Source organism: Arachis ipaensis, chromosome B1 (assembly GCF_059453495.1).
Source record: "Arachis ipaensis isolate K30076 ecotype BB chromosome B1, ASM5945349v1, whole genome shotgun sequence".
NCBI lineage: Eukaryota > Viridiplantae > Streptophyta > Magnoliopsida > Fabales > Fabaceae > Arachis > Arachis ipaensis.
This window is the reverse complement of record NC_142436.1, coordinates 75,776,687-75,800,357: the sequence shown is the minus strand read 5'-3', so window position 1 is coordinate 75,800,357 and position 23,671 is coordinate 75,776,687. Positions and strand designations below refer to the sequence as shown.

Genomic DNA, 23,671 nt, shown 5'->3' with positions numbered 1-23,671 from the left:
GATGCCTCTTTAGTACTATTGGATGCAGCTTGCATTCCATTCAGACTCTGAGAAATCATATTGACTTGCTGAGTCAATATTTTATTCTGAGCCAATATGGCATTCAGAGTATCAATTTCAAGAACTCCCTTCTTCTGAGGCGTCCCATTACTCACAGGATTCCTCTCAGAAGTGTACATGAACTGGTTATTAGCTACCATGTCAATGAGTTCTTGAGCTTCTGCAGGAGTTTTCTTTAGGTGAATGGATCCACCTGCAGAAGTATCCAATGACATCTTAGCTAATTCAGACAGACCATCATAGAATATATCCAAGATGGTCCATTCTGAAAGCATGTCAGAAGGACACTTTTTGGTCAGTTCTTTGTATCTCTCCCAAGCTTCATAGAGGGATTCACCTTCTTTTTGTCTAAAGGTTTGAACATCCACTCTAAGCTTACTCAGCTTTTGAGGAGGAAAGAACTTGGCTAAGAAAGCCGTGACCAGCTTATCCCAAGAGTTCTTCAGGCTATCTTTGGGTTGAGAGTCCAACCACACTCTAGCTCTGTCTCTTACAGCAAAGGGGAAAAGCATGAGCCTGTAGACTTCAGGATCTACTCCATTAGTCTTAACAGTATCACAGATCTGCAAAAATTCAGTTAAGAACTGAAAAGGATCTTCAGATGGAAGTCCATGAAACTTGCAGTTCTGCTGCATTAGAGAAACTAATTGAGGTTTCAGCTCAAAATTGTTTGCTCCAATGGTAGGGATGGAGATGCTTCTTCCATGTAAATTGGAATTAGGTGCAGTAAAGTCACCAAGCATCCTCCTTGCATTATTATTATTTTTGGCTGCCATCTCCTCTTCCTGTTCGAAAATTTCTGACAGGTGCTTGCTGGATTGTTGTAATTTAGCTTCTCTTAGTTTCCTCTTCAGAGTCCTTTCAGGTTTTGGATCGGCTTCAACAAGAATATTCTTGTCCTTGCTCCTGCTCATATGAAAAAGAGGGAACAGAAAAATAATAATAATAGGGATCTTTTTTACCCAGGTATAGAGGTTCCCTTTAGGTGAGTGGAAGAAAAGAAGAGTAGAAGAAAAGAATATAATGTAAGGAAAGAAACACAAGGGTGAGGAGAGCAGAGATGTGAGATGAAGAGAAGTGTTAGTAGATGAATAAATAAACAGAATGAGATGAGAGAGAAAGAGGATTTTTGAAAATAATTTTTTGAAAAAGAGTTAATGATTTTCGAAAATAGTTTTTGAAAAAGGTTAGTAATTTTCGAAAATTAAAATCAAAAATTAAAATAATTAGTTAATTAAAAAGAAATTTTGAAAAAGAGGGAGATATTTTCGAAAATTAGAGAGGGATAGTTAGTTAGGTGGTTTTGAAAGAGATAAGAAACAACAAAAAGTTAGTTAGTTAGTTGAAACAAATTTTGAAAATCAAATTTGAAAAGATAAGAAGATAAGAGGTTAGAAAAGATATTTTAAAATCAAATTTTTGAAAAAGATAAGATAAAAAGATATTTTTGAAAAGATATTATTGAAATTAGTTTTGGAAAAGATTTGATTTTTAAAATTACAATTAATGACTTGATTCACAAGAAATCACAAGATATGATTCTAGAACTTAAAGTTTGAATCTTTCTTAACAAGTAAGTAACAAACTTGAAATTTTTGAATCAAAACATTAATTGATGATGTTATTTTCGAAAATTATGTGATAAAGATAAGAAAAAGATTTTTGAAAAATATTTTTAAAATTTTCGAAAATAAATAAGAAAAATGAAAAAGATTTGATTTTTGAAAAAGATTTTGAAAAAGATAAGATTTTTAAATTGAAAATTTGATTTGACTCATAAGAAACAACTAAGTTTTGAAAAAGTCAATCCAAATTTTCGAAATTTTAAGAGAGAAAAAGGAGAAGATATTTTTTTTTTATTTTTTGAATTTTTATGATGAGAGAGAAAAACATGAAAATGATGCAATGCATGAAAATTTTTAGATCAAAATGTGTGATGAATGCAAGAACACTATGAATGTCAAGATGAACACCAAGAACACTTTGAATGTCAAGATGAACACCAAGAACATATTTTTGAAAATTTTTATATGCAAAGAAAACATGTATGACACCAAACTTAGAAATCTTTAATGCTTAGGCACTAAGAATTCAAGAATGCATATGAAAAACACCATACAACACAAAACAAGAAAACATCAAGATCAAACAAGAAGACTTACCAAGAACAACTTGAAGATCATGAAGAACACTATGAATGCATGAATTTTTCGAAAATTTTATGCAAACTTTAAAACATCCAATTGACACCAAACTTAAAAATTGACTCAAGACTCAAACAAGAAACATGAAATATTTTTTTGATTTTTATGATTTTATGATTTTTTTTGGATTTTTCGAAAATTAATGTGAAAAAGAAAAATAAGGATTCTAAAATTTTTAATATGAATTCCAAGAATCTTGTACTCTTAGTCTAAAGCTCCAATCTGAGGGTTAGGCATGGCTTACTAGCCAGCCAAGCTTTAGAAGATATTGATACTTTCCATGTATAGAGCAACTAAGTGTGTGAAGATCAACAAGCTCTTGTAATGATAAGTTGAAACCCCAGTCCAAAAGATTAGACATGGCTTACAACCAGCCAGGATTCAACAAATCATCATGAAACACTAGAATTCATTCTTAAAAATTCTACAATAATTTTCGAAAACAGATGAGAAATTTTTGAAAGAGATTTTTGAAATTTTTTTTTTTGAAAACTTTTTGAAAATAAAATAAGAAGAAAATTACCCAATCTGAGCAACAAGGTGAACCGTCAGTTGTCCAAACTCGAACAATCCCCGGCAACGGCGCCAAAAACTTGGTGCACGATATTGTGATCTCAGGCAACGGCGCCAAAAACTATGTATGCACGTCTTGATAAATTGTTTTTCATTCACAACTTCGATACAACTAACCAGCAAGTGCACTGGGTCGTCCAAGTAATAAACCTTACGTGAGTAAGGGTCGATCCCACGGAGATTGTTGGTATGAAGCAAGCTATGGTCATCTTGTAAATCTCAGTCAGGCGGATAATAATTGGTTATAGAGTTTTCGAAAATAAATAATAGATAGACAGAAAATAAGGATAGAAATACTTATGTATATCATTGGTGAGAATTTCAGATAAGCGTATAGAGATGCTTTCGTCCCTCTGAACTTCTGCTTTCCTGCTGTCTTCATCCAATCAGTCCTACTCCTTTCCATGGCTGGCTTTATGTAAGGACATCACCATTGTCAATGGCTACTTTTCATCCTCTCTGGAAAATGGTCCGATGCGCTGTCACTGCATGGCTAATCATCTGGAGGCATCATCGTGGTCAATGGCTGCATCCTATCCTCTTGTGAAAATGGTCCAAATGCTCTGTCACAGCACGGCTAATCATCTGAGGTTCTCGATCATACTGGAATAGGATTCACCCTCCTTTTGCGTCTGTCACTATGCCCAGCACTCGCGAGTTTGAAGTTCGTCACAGTCATCCAATCCCAGAGTCCTACTCGGAATACCACAGACAAGGTTTAGACTTTCCAGACTCTCATGAATGCCGCCATCAATCTAGCTTATACCACGAAGATTCTGACTAAGAGATCCAAGAGATATTCATTCAATCTAAGGTGGAACGGAAGTGGTTGTCAGGCACGCGTTTGTGGGGGAATGATGATGATTGTCACGTTCATCACATTCACATTGAAGTGCGAATGAATATCTTAGAAGCGGAATAAGTTGAATTGAATAATAGTAGTACTTTGCATTAATTCATGAGGAACAGCAGAGCTCCACACCTTAATCTATGGAGTGTAGAAACTCTACCGTTTGAAAATACATAAGTGAAAGGTTTAGGCATGGCCGAATGGCCAGCCCCCAAACGTGATCACAGGATCAAAAATACGATCCAGGATGTCAAATACAATAGTAAAAAGTCCTATTTATACTAAACTAGTTACTAGGGTTTACAGAAGTAAGTAATTGATGCATAAATTCACTTCCGGGGCCCACTTGGTGTGTGCTTGGGCTGAGCTTGAATGTTACACGTGCAGAGGCTCTTTCTGGAGTTGAACGCCAGATTGTAACGTGTTTCTGGCATTCAACTCTGGTTCGTGACATGTTTCTGGCGTTTAACTCCAGACAGCAGCATAGAACTGGAGTTCAACGCCCTTTTACGTCGTCTAAACTCGACCAAAGTATGGACTATTATATATTGCCGGAAAGCCCTGGATGTCTACTTTCCAACGCAATTGGAAGCGTGCCATTTTGAGTTTTGTGGCTCTAGAAAATCCACTTTGAGTGCAGGGAGGTCAGAATCCAACAGCATCAGCAGTCCTTCTTCAACCTCTGAATCTGATTTTTGCTCAAGTCCCTCAATTTCAGCCAGAAAATACCAGAAATCACAGACAAACACACAAACTCATAGTAAAGTCCAGAAATGTGAATTTAACATAAAAACTAATAAAAACATCCCTAAAAGCAACTAGATTCTACTAAAAACATACTAAAAACAATGTCAAAAAGCGTATAAATTATCCGCTCATCACTTCTCTTATGAATCCTGCCTCCAGTAGAGTTTATACCTACTCTTCCACAGCTTGGGATCATTCTGGCCCGAGCTTTCTTCGTCTCTGTTGTACTGTCCGAAATTCTGGGTAGACCGCCAACTTGTGGCACATTAATTTGGGGTCTATACTTGGCATGTCTGCAGTCTTCCATGCAAAGAGGTTGACGTTATATTGTAAGAACTGTACGAGTGATTCTTTTATGTCTCCTTTTAGGATCGTACCAATTTTGGTTGTTTTGTCCGGGATGTCTCCGATCTGGACTTTCTCTACTTCACCTTCGGGCTGTGGGCGAAGTTCTTCCCACCTCTGAGCTTCCCCGAGTTCGATTGTGTGGAATTCTTCCCCTCTGCCTCTGAGGTTTAGACTCTCGTTGTAGCAATGGCGCGCCGTCTTCTGGTCTACTTTTATTGTAGCTATCCCTTCTGTAGTTAGGAATTTCATGCATAGATGTGGAGTCGAGACTATTGTGCAGAGCTGATTCAACGTTGTCCGACCTATTAAGGCGTTGTAGGCTGAATTCACGTCGACCACGATGTAGTCTATCTTGAGTGTTCTTGACTGGCTTCCTTTTCCGAAGGTTGTGTGTAGTGAGACGTATCCAAGTGGTTGAACTGGGGTGTCTCCCAATCCGAATAGACTGTTCGGTTATGCTCTGAGTTCTTTTTCTTCCAGGCCGAGCTTGTCAAAGGCAGTTTTGAATAAGATATCGGCGGAGCTCCCTTGGTCTATCAGTGTGCGGTGGAGATTTGTGTTTGCCAGTATAATAGTGATGACCATGGGATCGTCATGTCCTGAGATGATACCGGATGCGTCTTCTTTGGTGAAGGTAATTGCGGGGATGTCGGGTGCTTCCTCCTTCCCCTCAACATGATATACTTCTTTAAGATATCTTTTGCGAGATGATTTGGAGATTCTTCCTCCTGCAAATCCTCTGTGTATCATATGGACATGTCTTTCTGGTGTACGAGGTGATCGCTCGGTTCGTCCGACATCTTCGTCCCTTCTTCTTTTTCTTTGCTCATCGTCCTCGGTTGCCAGATACCAATCTAATTTCCCTTCTCTTACTAGTTTTTCTATGACATTCTTTAAGTCAAAACATTCGTTGGTGGAATGCCCGCGGATTCGATGGTATTCACAATATTCGGTCCGATTTCCTCCTCCTTTTTTGCCTTTGAGTGGTCGAGCTGGGGATATTTTTTCAGTGTGGCAGACTTCTCTGTAGACATCCACAAGGAACACCCAAAGAGGGGTGTAATTGTGGTATTTTTTTATTTTTTCCCCATGTCGATCTTCCTTCTTTTTGGACTCTTTATCCTTATCCCGGGAGGGATAGGTGAATCCGGATTTTGAGGTCTCTCCTAGTCGAGAGTTTTCCTCCATGTTGATGTACTTCTCTGCTCGTTCTTGCACTTCGTTTAGAGATGTGGGGTGTTTTTTCGATATAGATTGACTAAAAGGTCCCTCTCGCAGGCCATTGATGAGGCCCATAATGGCAGCCTCTGTTGGTAGGCTTTGTATGTCCAGGCATATTTTGTTGAATATTTCCATGTAGTTGCGAAGACTTTCCCAATCTCCTTGCTTGATTCCCAATAGACTTGGGGCGTGTTTAGCCTTATCTTTTTGGATAGAGAATCTGGCCAGAAACTTCTTGGCTAAGTCGTCGAAGCTTGAGATGGACCTAGGAGGTAGATTGTCGAACCATCTAATTGCTGTCTTTGTTAAAGTAGTTGGAAAGGCTTTGCAGCGAACTGCATCTGAGGCGTCGGTGAGGTACATTCTACTTCTGAAATTGCTGAGATGATGGCCGGGATCTGTAGTGCCATCGTACAAAAGTCATATCCGGGAGTTTAAAGTCTTTTGGGATTTTGGTCTTCATGATCTCCTTGGTAAATAGATCTTGGTCCTTGCGGGAGCTATCCTCATGAGAGGATCGATTAGCTTTGGCCTTGAGATCGGCTTCGAGTTTTAGGAGTTTGTCTTCCAATTCCCGGCGTCGTCTTATTTCCCTTTGTAGGTTTTTTTTCAGCCTCTCGTTGGTGTAGGGCTTCTTTTTCAAGTTGTTTTAAATGGTCTTAAAGCGCCTCCATGGCTCCTGCATTTGGAGAATTCTTTTCGTTGTTAATTTGAGGAGTATCCTTTGTGTAGTGTCCACATTTTTGTGCGGTGTTCTATCCTCTAGATCCGAATCATGGTCGTTGTCCTGGTCGTCCGCCATGGTGATGGGATGACTTCCAGGTTCCCTGGTAACGGCGCCAATGTTCCGAGGGTTACCTGAAACTGGAGGTCGATCTCGGATGAGATCTACTGTACTGGTCAGAGATGATGTGTTCGGCTGGTGAGTGACGGCCGAAGAAGTTGTGTCTGACTTGTTGGACTGGCTATGCTACTGATCCTTAGTCACCGGAGGGTGGGGGTACCTGCAAGGGACTTCGATGCTTAAGTTAGCAAGGGTATTAAATAGGTTTTTAGTAGAATCAGAGTATGAATTATACCTGGGTGCTCCAGTGTATTTATAGTAGTGTGGAGTGACCTTTTTAGATAAGATAAGTTAGTTATCTTATCTTATCTTATATTATCTTATCTTCGAGGGAATCGCCCTTATCTCTGTAGGCCTAGGTCGCCTTTGGATTTGGGTCGTGTTCCTCTATTTGGGCCCTTTTTTGGGCTTTCCTGGCTTTTTGGCCGAGCTCTTTGAGAAGAGGTCAGATAGTCTGACCTGAAGAGGTCGGTCGCCTTGTCGCTAAATATCCCGGGTCGGATGGCTCGACCTAGGGTATGAACAATATCCTCATTGGAGCTTCCATTTGCTACAACATAGTTTGAACTACACTCATAGCCAAAAGGATGAGAATTCATAGTGAAAGAGAAAATAAAAACAAAAACTAATAAGAAACAAAGAAAATAAAATCTTAAACTAGCAAGAACTAGCAAACAAACCAAAATTCAAGCTATTCACAATATATACAATAGCCAATAACATAGCACCATTGTGTCCCCGATAACGGCGCCATTTTGATAATGATATTTGCTCGATGGTCTAGAATTTCTTCTTATAGAAAAGAATTACTTCATTGTAAGCATAGCTCCAAACCAACAAACAACTCTCACATCAAAAATTATCGATTGTCACAAAGAAAAACCCCAATAAGAATTAACCGAAGTATTTAGACTCTGGGTCGTCTCCCTAGGAAACAATGTAGTGCTTAGTTATTGGCTATGAAAGGGGTAAAAAAAAGGGGGTTTTGGTTCATGAGATGGCAAGAAAGTAAATCAAGCAAGTGAGTAAAGAAAGCAAAATAGAGAACTCTTGGCTAAGACTTAGGTAATTGAGATCACCATCCTTGTCAACGAACCGAATATTGATAATTATGAGAGGCCAACCTATTAAGTCTACTTCCCAAAAGCTTTAAGTACATAACATTTACTCCTAAGCGTGAAGTACGTCAAATAGGTTTGATCACATCAACCCTTAAGTCCTAACCTACCTACTAATTAACTTAGTAGTGGGTTAGCCTCAATGGGTATCAAATTGATCACCATGGGTTCTCAATGCACCAATTCCATCATACTCAATGACTCAAGTTTACCCAATTCCCTTGGCTTAGACCAAGAGTTGACAAAACTACTCAAAAACTAAAGAGAACATTTCATCAAACACATAGAGTGCAATAGAAGTAAACATCATAATTTTGCCAAAATAATAAAATCTAACAACTACTAAGTGCAAGAAAAGTAAGATCACAACTCAACTCATCAATTAAAGAAACATCAACATCAAAATTGCATTAAATGAAAACTAAATCTAACATGAGTTCATCATTACAAAAGAGAGTAAAATGAGAAATTAGCATCACATTTAAGAAAATCAAGATGTAGAGATGAGAAATTATAAAAGAAACAAAATGAGATCAAGTAATTAAACATGAATCTAAGATAATCTAACATAATCCTAACCTAATTCTAGAGAGAAGAGGGAGCTTCTCTCTCTAGAAAACTAACTAAAGGCTCATGTTGGCTAAAACTAATTGCTCCCCCTTTGCTTGGACTTAAATTTTGCATGAAATACACTCAGAAACAAGTTGGATTTGGGCTTGGGCAGCTCAGAAATCGCCCCCAGCGTTTTGCCTTTAAGTGGGCCATGTAAGAGTACCGGCGCGTGCGCGCCATGTGCGCGTGCGCGTCGATTGGTAAATTCTCCATCCGCACGGAAGCGGCATGTACGCGTGCGCGTCTATGGGCGAGGCCACTTTTGCGCGTGCGCGCCTTGTGCACGTGCGCGTCCTTTGATGCATTCCCAATCTTTATTTCTTCATGCATTCTCCCCTTTGTACGCTTTTCTACTCATTTGTTCCATCCCATACTTGCCTTATAAATCTGAAACCACTCAACACACACATCAAGGTATCGAATGGAATTAAAATGAATCAAAATTACCAATTTAGGGCCTAAAAAGCATGTTTTTATACTTAAGCAAAATTCAAGGGAGAATTACAAAACCATGCTATTTCATTGAATAAATGTGGGAAAAGGTGGTAAAATCCCCCAAAATAAGCACAAGATAAATCAAGAAATCGGGGTTTATCATAGTGCATGTCACGCGTATGCGTCAGTCATGCGTACGCGTCGCTGGTCATCTTTGCGTGTCACGTGTACGCGTCAGGCACGCGCACGCGTCATCGTGTGAATCTCCAAATCACACGTACGCGTCAGGTACGTGAACGCGTCGCTGTGCAAATTTCCAAATCACGCGCACGCGTGAGCCATGCGTGCGCGTCAATGCTCGCTGGTTGTCTCCTTTATTTCTTGTGCTCCTTCCATTTTTGCAAGCTTTCTCTCCATCCTCTAAGCCATTCCTGCCCTATATAGCCTGAAAACACTTAACGCACAGATCACGGCATTGAATGGTATAAAGGGGGATTAAAATACACAATTTAAAGGCTTAGGAAGCAAGTTTTCAACCATAGAGTAGAATTGGGAAGGAATTGTAAAATTATGAAAACTGTATGAATAAGTGTGCAAAGACTTGATAAAAACCACTCAATTGAGCACAAGATAAACCATAAAATAGTGGTTTATCAATCTCCCCACACTTAAACATTAGCATGTCCTCATGCTAAGTTCAAGGAGATCAAAAGAATAAATAGGGAAAAGTAAGACTCATGAAATGCAACCTATATATGAATGCAACTATATGCTAAGATGATTTTGTCTACTTGGTTAAAAGTAAACAAGTTCTCCAAGACAAACATAAATCTGATTTTACTAATTCAAATCATACAATAAAAGACAAGTAAACTTGTAAGAAGATAGCTCATGAAAGCAGGGAACATAGAATCAAGCATTGAACCCTCACTGGTAGTGTATATGCACTCTAATCTCCCAAGTGTCTAGGGTTAATCACTCTACTCTTCTCTAGTCATGCTTTCTAAAACTTTATTCTTCATCTAACCAATCAACAAATATTTTGTATACCAATGCAAACATCATGATGTCTTTTCAGGGTTGTAATGGGGCTAAGGTAAGGGCGAGGATATATGTATGGGCAAGTGAGTTATAATATGAATCTTTGACTAACCTAAACTCTCACCTAACATACACACACTCTATATAACTTTAAAATCATTCCTAACTACCCAAAATTTCCACTTTTTCATCACATACTCATGTACCAAATTTTTCTTAATTTCACCACATATGCATTGATCTTCTATTAAACTTAGCATTGGGGTAATTTTGTCCCCTTATTTATTTATTTACTTATATTGTAATTTATTTTTTTATTTTTTTATTTTATATATATAAATATTTTTTTTTCTTTTTTTTTCTTTTTTCTTTTTTTTTTTTGAATCATAAAAGCAAACATAACGTATCAATACACATGAGTTTTTTTTTTCTTCTGGTCTCACATGAGTATGCATCCAAATTCCCAATACTTTTGTCAATGAAACACAGCACACTTTCATCAACCCAAGTTCCCACAGTTTCCCACACTTAATTAATACACAATCTCTATCTTAAGCTAACCAAAGATTCAATTGGGGTAATTAATTGTTTTTTCGCTTAAAGCTATTGATGTGGTAAAATATAGAATAAACGGGGATTAAAAGGCTCAAGGTGGCAAACAAAGGTGATTAAAAAGGTAGGCTATTTGGGATAAGTGAGCTAATGACAAATGATGGCCTCAATCATATGCAAGCATGTAAATACACTAAACAATGGACATATAGAATGGAACAAAGCAAAGATTATAGTCATAGAGAAGAAAACTGATGAGCAGATAATTTATACGCTTTTTGGCATTATTTTTAGTATATTTTTAGTATATTTTAGTTAGTTTTTATTATATTTTTATTAGTTTTTAAATAAAAATCATATTTCTGGACTTTACTATGAGTTTGTGTGTTTTTCTATGATTTCAGGTATTTTCTAGCTGAAATTGAGGGACCTGAGCAAAAATCTAATTCAGAGGCTAAAAAAGGACTGCAGATGCTGTTGGATTCTAACCTCCCTGCACTCGAAGTGGATTTTCTGGAGCTACAGAAGCCCAAATGGCACGCTCTCAATTGCGTCGGAAAAGTAGACATCCTGGGCTTTCCAGCAATATATAATAGTCTATACTTTGCCCGAGATTTGATGGCCCAAACCGGTGTTCCAAGTCAGCATAGAAATTCTGGCGTCAAAACGCCAGAACTGGCATAAAACCTGGAGTTAAACGCCCAAACTGGCACAAAAGCTGGCATTTAACACCAAGAAAAGTCTCTACACGTGAAAGCTTCAATGCTCAGCCCAAACACACACCAAGTGGGTCCGAAAGAAGATTTCTGCATTTATTACTTATTTCTATAACCCTAGGCTACTAGTTCTCTATAAATAGGACCTTTTTCTATTGTATTTTGATCTTCGGATCATCTTGGTCATTCTGGTTCCCCCGTTGGGGCCGAAGCCAATGAACACCATTATCACTTTTGTATTTTCAATGGTGGAGTTTCTACACACCATAGATTAAGGTGTGGAGCTCTGCTGTTCCTCATGAATTAATGCAATTACTACTATTTTCTATTCAATTCACGCCTACTTCTTCTCTAAGATATACACTCGTTCTTCAACTTGATGAATGTGATGATCTGTGACACTCATCATCATTCTCACCTATGAACGCGTGCCTGACAACCACTTCCGTTCTACTTGCAATAGCTTGAGTTCGTATCTCTTAGCCTTCTGGTTCATGACGCATGGTTGCCTCGCCTGACAACCGAGCCTTCCATTCCATGAGATCAGAGTTTCGTGGTATAGGCTAGAATCAATTGGCAGCATTCCTAAGATCCGGAAAGTCTAAACCTTGTCTGTGGTATTTTGAGTAGGATCTGGGAAGGGATGACTATGACGAGCTTCAAACTCGCGAGTGTTGGGCGTAGTGACAGACGCAAAAGGATCAATGGATCCTATTCCAACATGATCGAGAACCAACAGCTAATTAGCCGTGCGGTGACAGCGCATTTGGACCATTTTCACTGAGAGGACGGGAGGTAGCCATTGACAACGGTGAAACCCAACATAAGCTTGCCATGGAAAGGAGTATGAATGATTGGAAGAAGGCAATAGGAAAGCAGAGGTTCAGAAGGAACAAAGCATCTTCATACGCTTATCTGAAATTCTCACCAATGAATTACATAAGTATCTCTATCTTTATTTTATATTTTATTCATCTTTTAATTATCAATTCTCCATAACCATTTGAATATGCCTGACTGAAATTTACAAGATGGCTATAGCTTGCTTCAAGCCAACAATCTCCGTGGGATCGACCCTTACTCACGTAAGGTTTATTACTTGGACGACCCAGCGCACTTGCTGGTTAGTTGTGCGGAGTTGTGACAAAGAGTTGAGATTACAATAGTGCATACCAAGTTGTTGGCGCCATTGATGATCACAATTTCGTGCACCAAAAACACACAAGAATAAAATATTATGGTTAAATAATGTAACCATGTAATTAAGCTCAAATCTCACAGGTTGTGTGTTCTTAGCTCAAAAACCGTGTTCCAAATTACAATCTTCAAACAAGCTTAACAAAAAGTTTTAATTTAAATTAGTGAAATGCTATAGAATAGGGTCTTGAAAAAGAAACTCATTACTTTAACCAAGCATGAACTAATAAAGAAAATAGAACATTGGTGTGGAGAAGAGACTAACTAACCCACAGAAGTCAGTATCGACCTCCCCACACTTAAAGATAGCACCGTCCTCGATGCATGTTAAGATGTGCAAGTGGACGGATGGCTCCAACTGACGCTTTTTATTTATTTTTTTTGCCTCATCAATTTTGATGATCCTCTTCACCTGCTTTGTTGGCGGCTTGACGATGGTAGATGGTGGAGGCGCCTTAGCTGGAGGTCTCTTGGTTCCTCTCCGCGCTGGTGTCTTGTCAGTGGTCTTCTCTTTTCCTTTCGTGGTACCCATGCCTAAGGACGAAGGAAAGAGGAGGAATGTTAAATATAGAGAACTAAAAAACCAGAGGGAGAAAATGTCAAGTGATAATAAATTCCAAAGAAAAGGTAATAGCTTAAATAAATGGTAGCTACAACATGTAGGTAAGACATCAATTAAGAGTAAGAAGGCAGGTCATGATAATTAGATGCAAGATGGTGAAAGCATGCAAGTAATAGGCATGAGAAGCATAACTCAAGCATCAGGTAGTGAATGTGCCAAATTAAAGGGCATGTGTAATGATGACAATTGTGAATGATAATCCCAAATACATGTAGAGTGCAAGTGATGTGAAAAAGAGGCATTCAAGTAAAAGGGTAAAACAAAATAGAGTTCAAGATGCCATAAGCTTTTTCACAAACACTTGGTGAGAAAGTTAAAGTAGGAATGAAAATAATGTAATCCAAATGTATATGAGAGCCAAATTAAAATAACAATTGTCAAATCACTCAAAATATCCACAAGTTTCAGCATAGTAAGGCAATACCCAAGTAAAACTCCAATACCAACATAAGAAGGCATGAAAAAGAAAAGAAAAAGAAACCATGGATAATGAAACTAAAAGAAAAATAAAGAAGAAAGAAACATAAATTAAAGTAATAATGAAAGAGTAAAAGGGGATAAAGAAAAAAAACCTAATGAAGAAGGAAGGAAGAAGGTAATAGAAAGTAAGAAAGAATAAGGAAGAAGAGAGAAAGAAAAAGGAAGAAATAATTAGGATTGAAAAGAATTGGGATTGGGGGAGGGTGATTTGAAATCAGGCGCTGAGGTGGTTTAATTGGGTGTCGCATGCGACGCGTATGCGTAAGGCACGCGTACGCGTGGATCGCGCGAATTTCAAGCGACGCGTATGCGTCTGGGACGCGTATGTGTGATGTTGGTTGTGCGAATGGCGCAAGGGCAGCCCCGCGCACGCACAACTCTCTGTTCAGATACGCACAAGAGCCAAAATTGCATATGACGCGTGCGCGTCAGGGACGCGCACGCGTGGATGGCCATTATGAGAAAACGACGCGCACGCGTCAGGGACGCGTACGCATGATGGGGCTTGTGCTTCCCAGCACCGTTCCAGCCTCATACCATCATAACTTTCTGGCGAAACACCTTTTACGCCGATTTTACATGGTCACGCGTGCGCGTCAGGTACGCGCACGCGTGGGTGCTAAAAGCACAAACGACACGCACACGTGGGCTTGTTTGTGCGCAAAACATAGTTCCAGTGCCACTCCTGTCCAACTTTCTGTTCAATTTATTTATTTCACGTAGTCACATATGACGCGTACGCGTCGTAGACGCTCGCGCGTCAACTGCGTTCTTTTTTTATGCAGTATGCAGAATGCAAAATGCAGATGCTGATGCAGACATTATGAATGAACACTAAGAAAAATAGAATAAAATAAAACTAAGAATAAAACAAAGCAAAATAAAACTAAGACTGAAAAAGAACGATCATACCATGGTGGGTTGTCTCCCACCTAGCACTTTTAGTTAAAGTCCTTAAGTTGGACATTTGGTGAGCCTCTTGTTATGGTGGCTTGTGCTTGAACTCAGCCAAGAATCCCCACCAATGTTTGCAATTCCAATAACCTCCAGGGTCCCAAACTAGGCACATAAAGCCTTCAAGCAAGTTAAAGTAAGTGACAAAGCTCCAGGAGTGTTGATTGTCAGAATGAATTTCAGCGTCCCAAACCTTGCTTTTGCACCCGTCTTCGCTTTGATCTACATTGTTCCGACCGAGTGGTACGCAATCTGAATTCTCACTGAGATACCCAAACATCTTCCGAGACCCATTCGATCGAGCTCTACACGAATCCTTGTACTTCAATTTGGGGTATGCAACCATATTAAACCTTGTATGCCAACTCCTACCACTAACCATCTCCCTCGTACTCTTAAAGTCACAAAGAGCTCTAAGTTTCCCATCCGTCTCAAGTAAACCATATTCAAGTGGAAAAGTAAGGGTTGAAGATAAGGATTTTACCCACTTGAATGTTGTATGGAATCGTAATGGTTTTAGGAGAGGTGTATCTAATGGTCTTGCAGATTCTACTCCCTTGTGCTCATCTGTGAAGTCTTCCACCTCCTTGCAAACCTCTTCAACTTCAACTGTGCCCTTATCAAAATTATCTAATTCTTCTCCATCACTCAAGTCATAAGTTGGAGGTTGAGATAAGTCTACCTCCATGTCATCTTCAAATTCACTTGGAGAAAATTCTTCAAACTTAAGGGGTTCAGTTGCGGATGTAAGTTCATCACTAGGAGAGCTTGATTCATGATCATCATCACTAAGGGAACTTGCTTCTTGAACTGTTCCGTCCAATTCTTCATAAGGTACATGCCTTGGAGGTTGTGCACTATCCTCCTCAACATCAATTTCAAACTTTTTGGCGGAATTCTCTGTAGCTCTCAGTTCCCATGGAGGTTCAGCATCTCCTAGGTCTTCAATCACTTGTTCTTCTTCGATAATGACGGCTTCCTCCAATTGCTCTAATACAAAATCAAACTCCTCCTTGATGTCTTCCTTCACTAATTCTTCAACCACTCATTTGCCTTCAAAGGTCTCTATTACCTCCACCTTTTGGGCCTCCTCTAGCTTCTTTTGCAGTATGAATTTGTAAAGCCGATCCATTACGTCCCTAAGACGATCCCTTATCTCTTGTTCCATGTCACTAGCATAATTGGGATCGTGTTGCTCTTGGATTGCTGGATGTGGGTGCTCTTCCATGGAGGGTGGTGGTGAACTAAAGCTTAGGGGTTGAATATTAGGGGTAGAGGGTTGGTTCCTGCGGGATATAAGATATTGGAGTTTAGAGGTGAGACCAATGAGATTAGAGATAAGTGTATTGTTATCCAACAGAGGTTGGGGTGGATAGGAGGGTTCATTTTTTGGGAGAAAGGGCTCATAATACGGAGGTGGTTCTTCTTGATAAGGATATAGAGATGGTGTATATTGAGGTGGTGGTTCTAAGTATGGCTCATAGGGCTCTTGGTATGGTGGGTAAGGATTAGGGTCATATGGGGTTGTTAGTGGTAAGGTGCTTGTGAGTATGGTGGTTCAAAATTATGTTGAGGAGGGGGTTCATAGGCATAGGGTGGTGGTTTTTGATAATCAAAAGAGTTCTCACCATAGCCATCATCTTGATATGCTTCTTGGAATGGCTCTTAGTTATAGTATGTTGGTGGAAGTTGTTGCCAAGAGGGTTGATCAAATCCTTGTGGCTCCTCCCAACCTTGACTGTTCCAACCTTGATGCATATTCTCATTGTAGCCTCCATTCCCTACAACATAATTTGAACTAAACTCATAGCCAAAGGGGTGAGAATTCATAGTAGCTAAAGAAAATAAAAAACAGAAACTAGTAAAAATAAGCAACTAAGTCCTAAACTAACAAAAAAAAACTAACAAACAAGCAAAAAGCAAATATTTACAATAACTAATAATAAGGCACATGTTTGCAATTCCTCGGCAACAGCGCCATTTTGACGAACGGATTTTTGCTAGTAAAGAATTTCACAAATGAAACCTCGTTGCAAGTATAGCTTCTAAACCAACAAAGAATCCTTTCGTACAAACAAATTTGGTTGTCACTAAAGCAAACCCAATAAAATTAATAACCGAAGTATTTATACCTCGGGTCGTCTCTCAAGGAATTCTAGGGAGGTGTAGTTATTATTGGTTGTGGAAAAGGATCTTTTTAGGTTTTTGAAATAAGGAACAAGGAAATAAAATGGCAAGAAATTAAACTAATAACTAAGAAAAGACTCTTGAAAAGGTATGAAAACTGGACGTCCTATCCTAGTTATCCTTATCAATTGTGATGAGAATTGTCTGTTGCTACCACTAGTTATCCTCTAACTATGAAGGAAAGTCAAGTGGATAAATCAATATGAATCCTCAAGTCCTAGTCAACTCCCAAGGAAAGACTAGAGTTAGTGGAATTCAAGTCAATTAGCAACTCTTAATTATCAATCAACAAAGGAGTTTGATAACTCAAGAGTCTCTAACTAATCAATTCAAGCTAAGAATGTAAAAAGCTAAATTAAAAATCATAAATATGAAATACCTCAAATTGCATTAAATAAAGAAATCAAATCTAACATGGAGAATTCATAAACTAAATTGGAAAAGAAAAGAATCAACAAGAAGAATAGATAAACCAAAGTACTAGAACAAATAAAAATAGAAGAGAAACTAAATTAAAGGAACATTGAACCTGGAATTGAGAAGAAATAGACCTAAAACTAAGAGAAATCCTAAAACCTAGAGAGAGGAGAGAGCCCCTCTCTCAAGAAACTACATCTAAAATCTAAAATTATGAATGATTCAATGTATGTGACGTGTTGAGTTTCTGCTTGTCCCCTGACTTTAGTCTGCGTTTCTGGGCCAAAAACTGGGTCCAAACTCAGCCCAAAATTGCCCCCAGCGTTTTTTGCGATTTCTGCAAGTAGTGCATGTCATGCGTACGTGTCAGTCACGCGTACGCGTCAAGCACGCGCACGTGTTGTCGTGCGAATCTCCAAATCACGCGTACGCGTTAGGTACGCGCACGCGTCGCTGTGCAAATTTCCAAATCACGCGCACGCGTGAGCCATGCGTGCGCGTCGATGCTCGCTGGTTGTCTCCTTTATTTCTTGTGCTCCTTCCATTTTTGCAAGCTTCCTCTCCATTCTCTAAGCCATTCCTACCCTATATAGCCTGAAAACACTTAACGCACAGATCACGACATCGAATGGTATAAAGGGGGATTAAAATACACAATTTAAAGGCTTAGGAAGCAAGTTTTCAACCATAGAGTAGAATTGGGAAGGAATTGTAAAATCATAAAAACTGTATGAATAAGTGTGTAAAGACTTGATAAAAACCACTCAATTGAGCACAAGATAAATCATAAAATAGTGGTTTATCAATCACCAGCGATGTGTACGCGTGACTGACGCGTACGCATGACATGCACTACCTGCAAAAAACGCAGAAAATGCTGGGGGCGATTTTGGGTTGAGTTTGGACCCAGTTTTTGGCCCAGAAATGCAGACTAAAGCTAGGAGACAAGCACACATCACATACATTGAATTATTCACAATTTAGCTAGGAGACAAGCACACATCTCTAGGTTTTTGGATTTCTTTTAGTTTTAGGTTTATTTCTTCTCAATTCCAGGTTCAATGTTCCTTTAATTTAGTTTCTCTTCTACTTTTATTTTTTCTAGCATTCTGCTTTATTTATTTTCCTTGTTGATTCTCTTCTTTTTCAATTTGGTTTATGAACTCCATGTTAGATTTGATTTCTTTATTTAATGCAATTTGAGGTATTTCATATTTATGATTTTAATTTAGCTTTTTACATTCTTAGCTTGAATTGATTAATTGGAGACGCTTGAGTTATCAAACTCTTTTATTGATTGATAATTGAAAATTTGATGCTTAATTTGGATCCATCTAAAGCTAGTCTTTCCTTAGGAGTTGACTAGGACTTGAGGAATCAAATTGATTAGTCCACTTGACTTTCCTTTATTCGGTAAGGGTTAACTAAGTGGGAGCAATGGATAATTCTCATCACAATTGATAAGGATAACTAGGATAGGACTTCTAATTTTCATACCTTGCCAAGAGTTTTCTTAGTTATTAATTTAATTTCTGGCAATTTTATTTCCTTGTTCCTTATTTCAAAAACCCAAAAAGATACTTTTCCATAACCAATCATAACTACACCTCCCTGCAATTCCTTGAGAGACGACCCGAGGTTTAAATATTTCGGTTTATTATTTTTAATGGGTTTGCTTTAGTGACAACCAAATTTATTTGTACGAAAGGATTTTCTGTTAGTTTAGAAACTATACTAGCAATGAGAATTTATTTGTGAAATTCTTTACAAGCGAAAATTCGTTCGTCAAAATGGCGCCGTTGCCGGGGAATTGCAAACGTGTGCCTTATTATTGGTTATTGTAAATATTTGCTTTTTCATTTCTTTGTTAGTGTTTCTAGTTTTAGGAGTTTATTTTCATTAATTTTTATTAGTTTTTGTTTTTACTTGCTACTATGAATTCTCACCCCTTTTGCTATGAGTTTGGTTCAAATTCTGTTGTAGGGAATGGACGCTATAATGAGAACATGCATCAAGGTCAGAATAATCAAAGATGGAAGGAGCCACGAGGATTTGATCAACCCTTTCGGCAACAACCCCCTCCAAGGTTCCATGGGCAACGACCATTCTACGATGTATCTCAAGACAATAGTTATGGTGGACCCTTTCGTGACAACCAACCTCCACCAAATTACTATGGTCAAGAGTCGTGCCAGGGTGCATACCAAGATGATGGATATGGTGGACCCCCTTGTAGTTACCAACGAGCCCCACCATATGCCTATGAACCCCCTCCTCAACATAATTTTGAACCACCATACTCACAAGCACCTTACCACCAAACAACCTCATATGACCCTAATCCTTACCCACCATACCAAGAGCCTTATGAGCCATACTTAGAACCACCACCTCAATATACACCATCTCCATATCCTTATCAAGAAGAACCACCTCCGTATTATGAGCCATTTCTCCCAAAAAATGAACCCTCCTATCCACCCCAACCTCTGTTGCATAACAACACACTTATCTCTAATCTCATTGGTCTCACCTCTAAACTCCAATATCTTATATCCTGCAGGAACCAACCCTCTACCCCCAATATTCAACCCCCAAGCTTTAGTGCACCACCGCCCTCCATGGAAGAGCACCCACATCCAGCAATCCAAGAGCAACACGATTCCAATTATGCTAGTGACATGGAACAAGAGAGAAGGGATCGTCTTAGGGACGTAATGGATCGGCTTCACGAATTCATACTGCAAAAGAAGCTAGAGGAAACCCAAAAGGTGGAGGTAATAGAGACCCTTGAAGGCAAAGGAGTGGTTGAAGAATTAGTGAAATAAGACATCAAGGAGGAGTTTGATTTTGGACTGGAACAAGTGGAGGAAGCCGAAATTATAGAGGAGGAAAAAGTGGTCGAAGACTTAGGAAATGTTGAACCTCCATGGGAATCTAGAGTTGTAGAGTATTCCTACAATAAGCTTGAAATTGATGTTGAGGAGGACAGTACACAACCTCCAAAGCATGCCCTTTATGAAGAATTGGATGGAATAGAACAAGAAACAAGTCCCTTTGGTGATGAAGTTACCACATCACTACCTCCTAGTGATGAACATGCATCCGCAACTGGACCCCTTGATTTTGAAGAACCTTCTCCGAGTGAATCTGAAGGTGATGCGGAGGTGGACTTTTCTCAACCTCCAACTTATGACTTGAGTGACGGGGAAGAATTAGAAGAATTTGATGAGGTTGTAGTTGAAGTTGAACAGGTTTGCAAGGAGGTGGAAGAATCAAAGAAAAGCACAAGGGAGTGGAGCTTGAAATACCATTAGATACACCTCTCCCAAGGCCATTACCGCCGAATACAACATTCAAGTGGGTAAAATCATTATCCTTGACCTTCACTTTCCCACTTGAATATGGTTTGCTCGAGACAGATGGTCAGCTTAGAGCTCTTTGTGGCTTTAAGAGTAAGAGGGAGATGGTTAGTTGTAGGAGTTGGCAGGCAAGGTTCAATAAGGTTCTACGTTCCATACTGAAGTACAAGGATTGGTGTAGAGCTCGATTGAATGGGTCTTGGAAGCTATTTGGGTATCTCAGTGAGAAGTCAAATTGCATGCCACCCGGTTGGAACAATGATGATCAAGGCAAAGACGGGTGCAAAAGCATGGTTTGGGACCCCAGAATTCATTCTAACAATCAACACTCCTGGAATCTTGTCACTTGCTTTAACTTGCTCGAAGGCTTTGTGTGCCTAGTTTGAGACCCCGGAGGCTATTGGAATTGCAAACATTGGTGGGGATTCCTGGATGAGTTCAAGCACAAGCCACCATAACAAGGGGCTCACCAAATGTCCAACTTAAGGACTTTAACTAAAAGTGCTAGGTGGGAGACAACCCACCATGGTATGATCTTTCATTTTTATTCTTAATTTTATTTTATTTTATTTTTACTAGTGTTCATTCATAGTTTCTGCATCAACATCTGCATTCCGTATTTTTGCACTCTCCATATTGCATAAAAAAAACATGCACACAACGCGCAAGCGTCGCTGACGCGTATACGTCATATGTGCCTGCGTAAAATAAATGAATTGAATAGAAAGTTGGACTGGAGTGGTACTGGACACGTGCCTTGCGCACAAGCAAGTCCACGCGTACGCGTCCCTCACTCGTACGCGTCGTTTGTGATTTCAGCCCATCGTGTGGCACGTCCCTGCGCGTGACCATGTAAAATCGGCGTAAAAGGTGTTTCTCCAGAAAGTTTTGATGGTATAGGGCTGGAACGGTGCTGGGAAGCACAAGCCCCATCACGCGTACACATCCCTGACGTGTGTGCATCGTTTTCCCATAATGGCCATCCACGCGTGCGCGTCCCTGACGCGCACGCGTCATATGCAATTTTGGCTCTCGTGCGTATCTGAACAGAGAGTTATGCGTGCACGGGGCTGCCCTCATGCCATTCGCACAACGAACATCATGCGTACGCGTCCCAGACGCGTATGCGTCGCTTGAAATTCGTGCGATCCATGCGTACGTGTGCCTTACGCGTACACGTCGCATGCGACACCCAATTAAACCACCTCAGCGCCTAATTTCAAATCACCCTCCCCCAATCCCAATTCTTTTCAATCCTAATTATATATTCCTTTTTCTTTCTCTCTTCTTCCTTATTCTTTCTTACTTTCTATTACCTTATTCTTTCCTTCTTCATCTTCTTCATCGGGTTTCTTTTCTTCTTTTCCTTTTACTCTTTCATTATTACTTTAATTTATGTTTCTTTCTTCTTTATTTGTCTTTTAGTTTCATTATCCATGGTTTCTTTTTCTTTTCTTTTTCATGCCTTCTTATGTCGGTATTGGAGTTTTACTTGGGTATTGCCTTACTATACTGAAACTTGTGGATATTCTGAGTGATTTGACAATTGTTATTTTAATTTGGCTCTCATATACATTTGGATTATATTATTTTCATTCCTACTTTAACTTGCTCACCAAGTGTTTGTGAAAAAGCTTATGGCATCTTGAACTCTATTTTGTTTTGCCCTTTTACTTGAATGCCTCTTTTTCACATCACTTGCACTCCACATATATTTGGGATTATCATTCACAATTGTCATCATTACACATGCCCTTTAATTTGGCACATTCACTACCTGATGCTTGAGTTATGCTTCTCATGCCTATTACTTGCATACTTTCACCATCTTGCATCTAATTATCATGACCTGCCTTCTTACTCTTAATTGATGTCTTACCTACATGTTGTAGCTACCATGTATTTAAGCTATTACCTTTTCTTTTGCATTCATTATCACTTGACATTTTCTCCCTCTGGTTTTTAGTTCTCTATATTTAACATTCTTCCCCTTTCCTTTATCCTTAGGTATGGGTACCACGAAAGGAAAAGAGAAGACCACTGACAAGACACCAGCGCGGAGAGGAACCAAGAGACCTCCAGCTAAGGCGCCTCCACCATCTACCATCGTCAAGCCGCCAACAAAGCGGGTGAAGAGGATAATCAAAATTGATGAGGCAAAAAAAACAAAAAACGTCAGTTGGAGCCACCCGTCCACTTGCACATCTTAGCATGCACCGAGGACGGTGCTATCCTTAAGTGTGGGGAGGTCGATACTGACTTCCGTGGGTTAGTTAGTCTCTTCTCCACACCAATGTTCTATTTTCTTTATTAGTTCATGGTTGCATTTGCATGTTTGATTGCATGTTTTCTTGATTTCGTTTTACCACTGCTTGGTTAAAGTAATGAGTTTCTTTTTCAAGACCCTATTCTATAGCATTTCACTAATTTAAATTAAAACTTTTTGTTAAGCTTGTTTGAAGATTGTAATTTGGAACATGATTGTTGAGCTAAGAACACAAAACCTGTGAGATTTGAGCTTAATTACATGGTTACATTATTTAACCATAATATTTTATTCTTGTGTATTTTCTTCTCTATGACTGCAATCTTTGCTTTGTTCCATTCTATATGTCCATTGTTTAGTGTATTTACATGCTTGCATATGATTGACGCCATCATTTGTCATTAGCTCACTTATCCCAAATAGCCTACCCTTTCAATCACCTTTGTTTGCCACCTTGAGCCTTTTAATCCCCGTTTATTCTATATTTTACCACATCACTAGTCTTAAACGAAAAAATAATTAATTACTCCAATTGAATCTTTACTTAGCTTAAGATAGAGATTGTGTATTAATTAAGTGTGGGGAACTATGGAAACTTGGGTTGATGAAAGTGTGCTGTGTTTTATTGATAAAAGTATTAGAAATTTGGGTGCATACTCATGTGAGACCAGAAGAAAAAAAAAACTCATGTGCATTGATATGTTATGTTTGCTTTTATGATTCAAAAAAAAGAAAAAAAATATATATATATAATAAAAAATAAAAATAATAAATTACAATATAAGTAAATAAATAAATAAAGGGACAAAATTACCCCAATGCTAAGTTTAATAGAAGATCAATGCATATGTGGTGAAATTAAGGA

The 23,671-nt window shown here is 38.9% G+C and overlaps 1 non-coding gene across 1 annotated transcript; it reads left to right on the top strand.

The window, feature by feature from the left end:
* The first annotated feature begins 329 nt into the window (after window positions 1-329).
* LOC148577073 (small nucleolar RNA R71) lies at window positions 330-437 on the top strand. Its single transcript, XR_015904620.1, has one exon. It is a non-coding gene; the product is annotated as a small nucleolar RNA R71 (small nucleolar RNA).
* The last annotated feature ends 23,234 nt before the right edge of the window (window positions 438-23,671 follow it).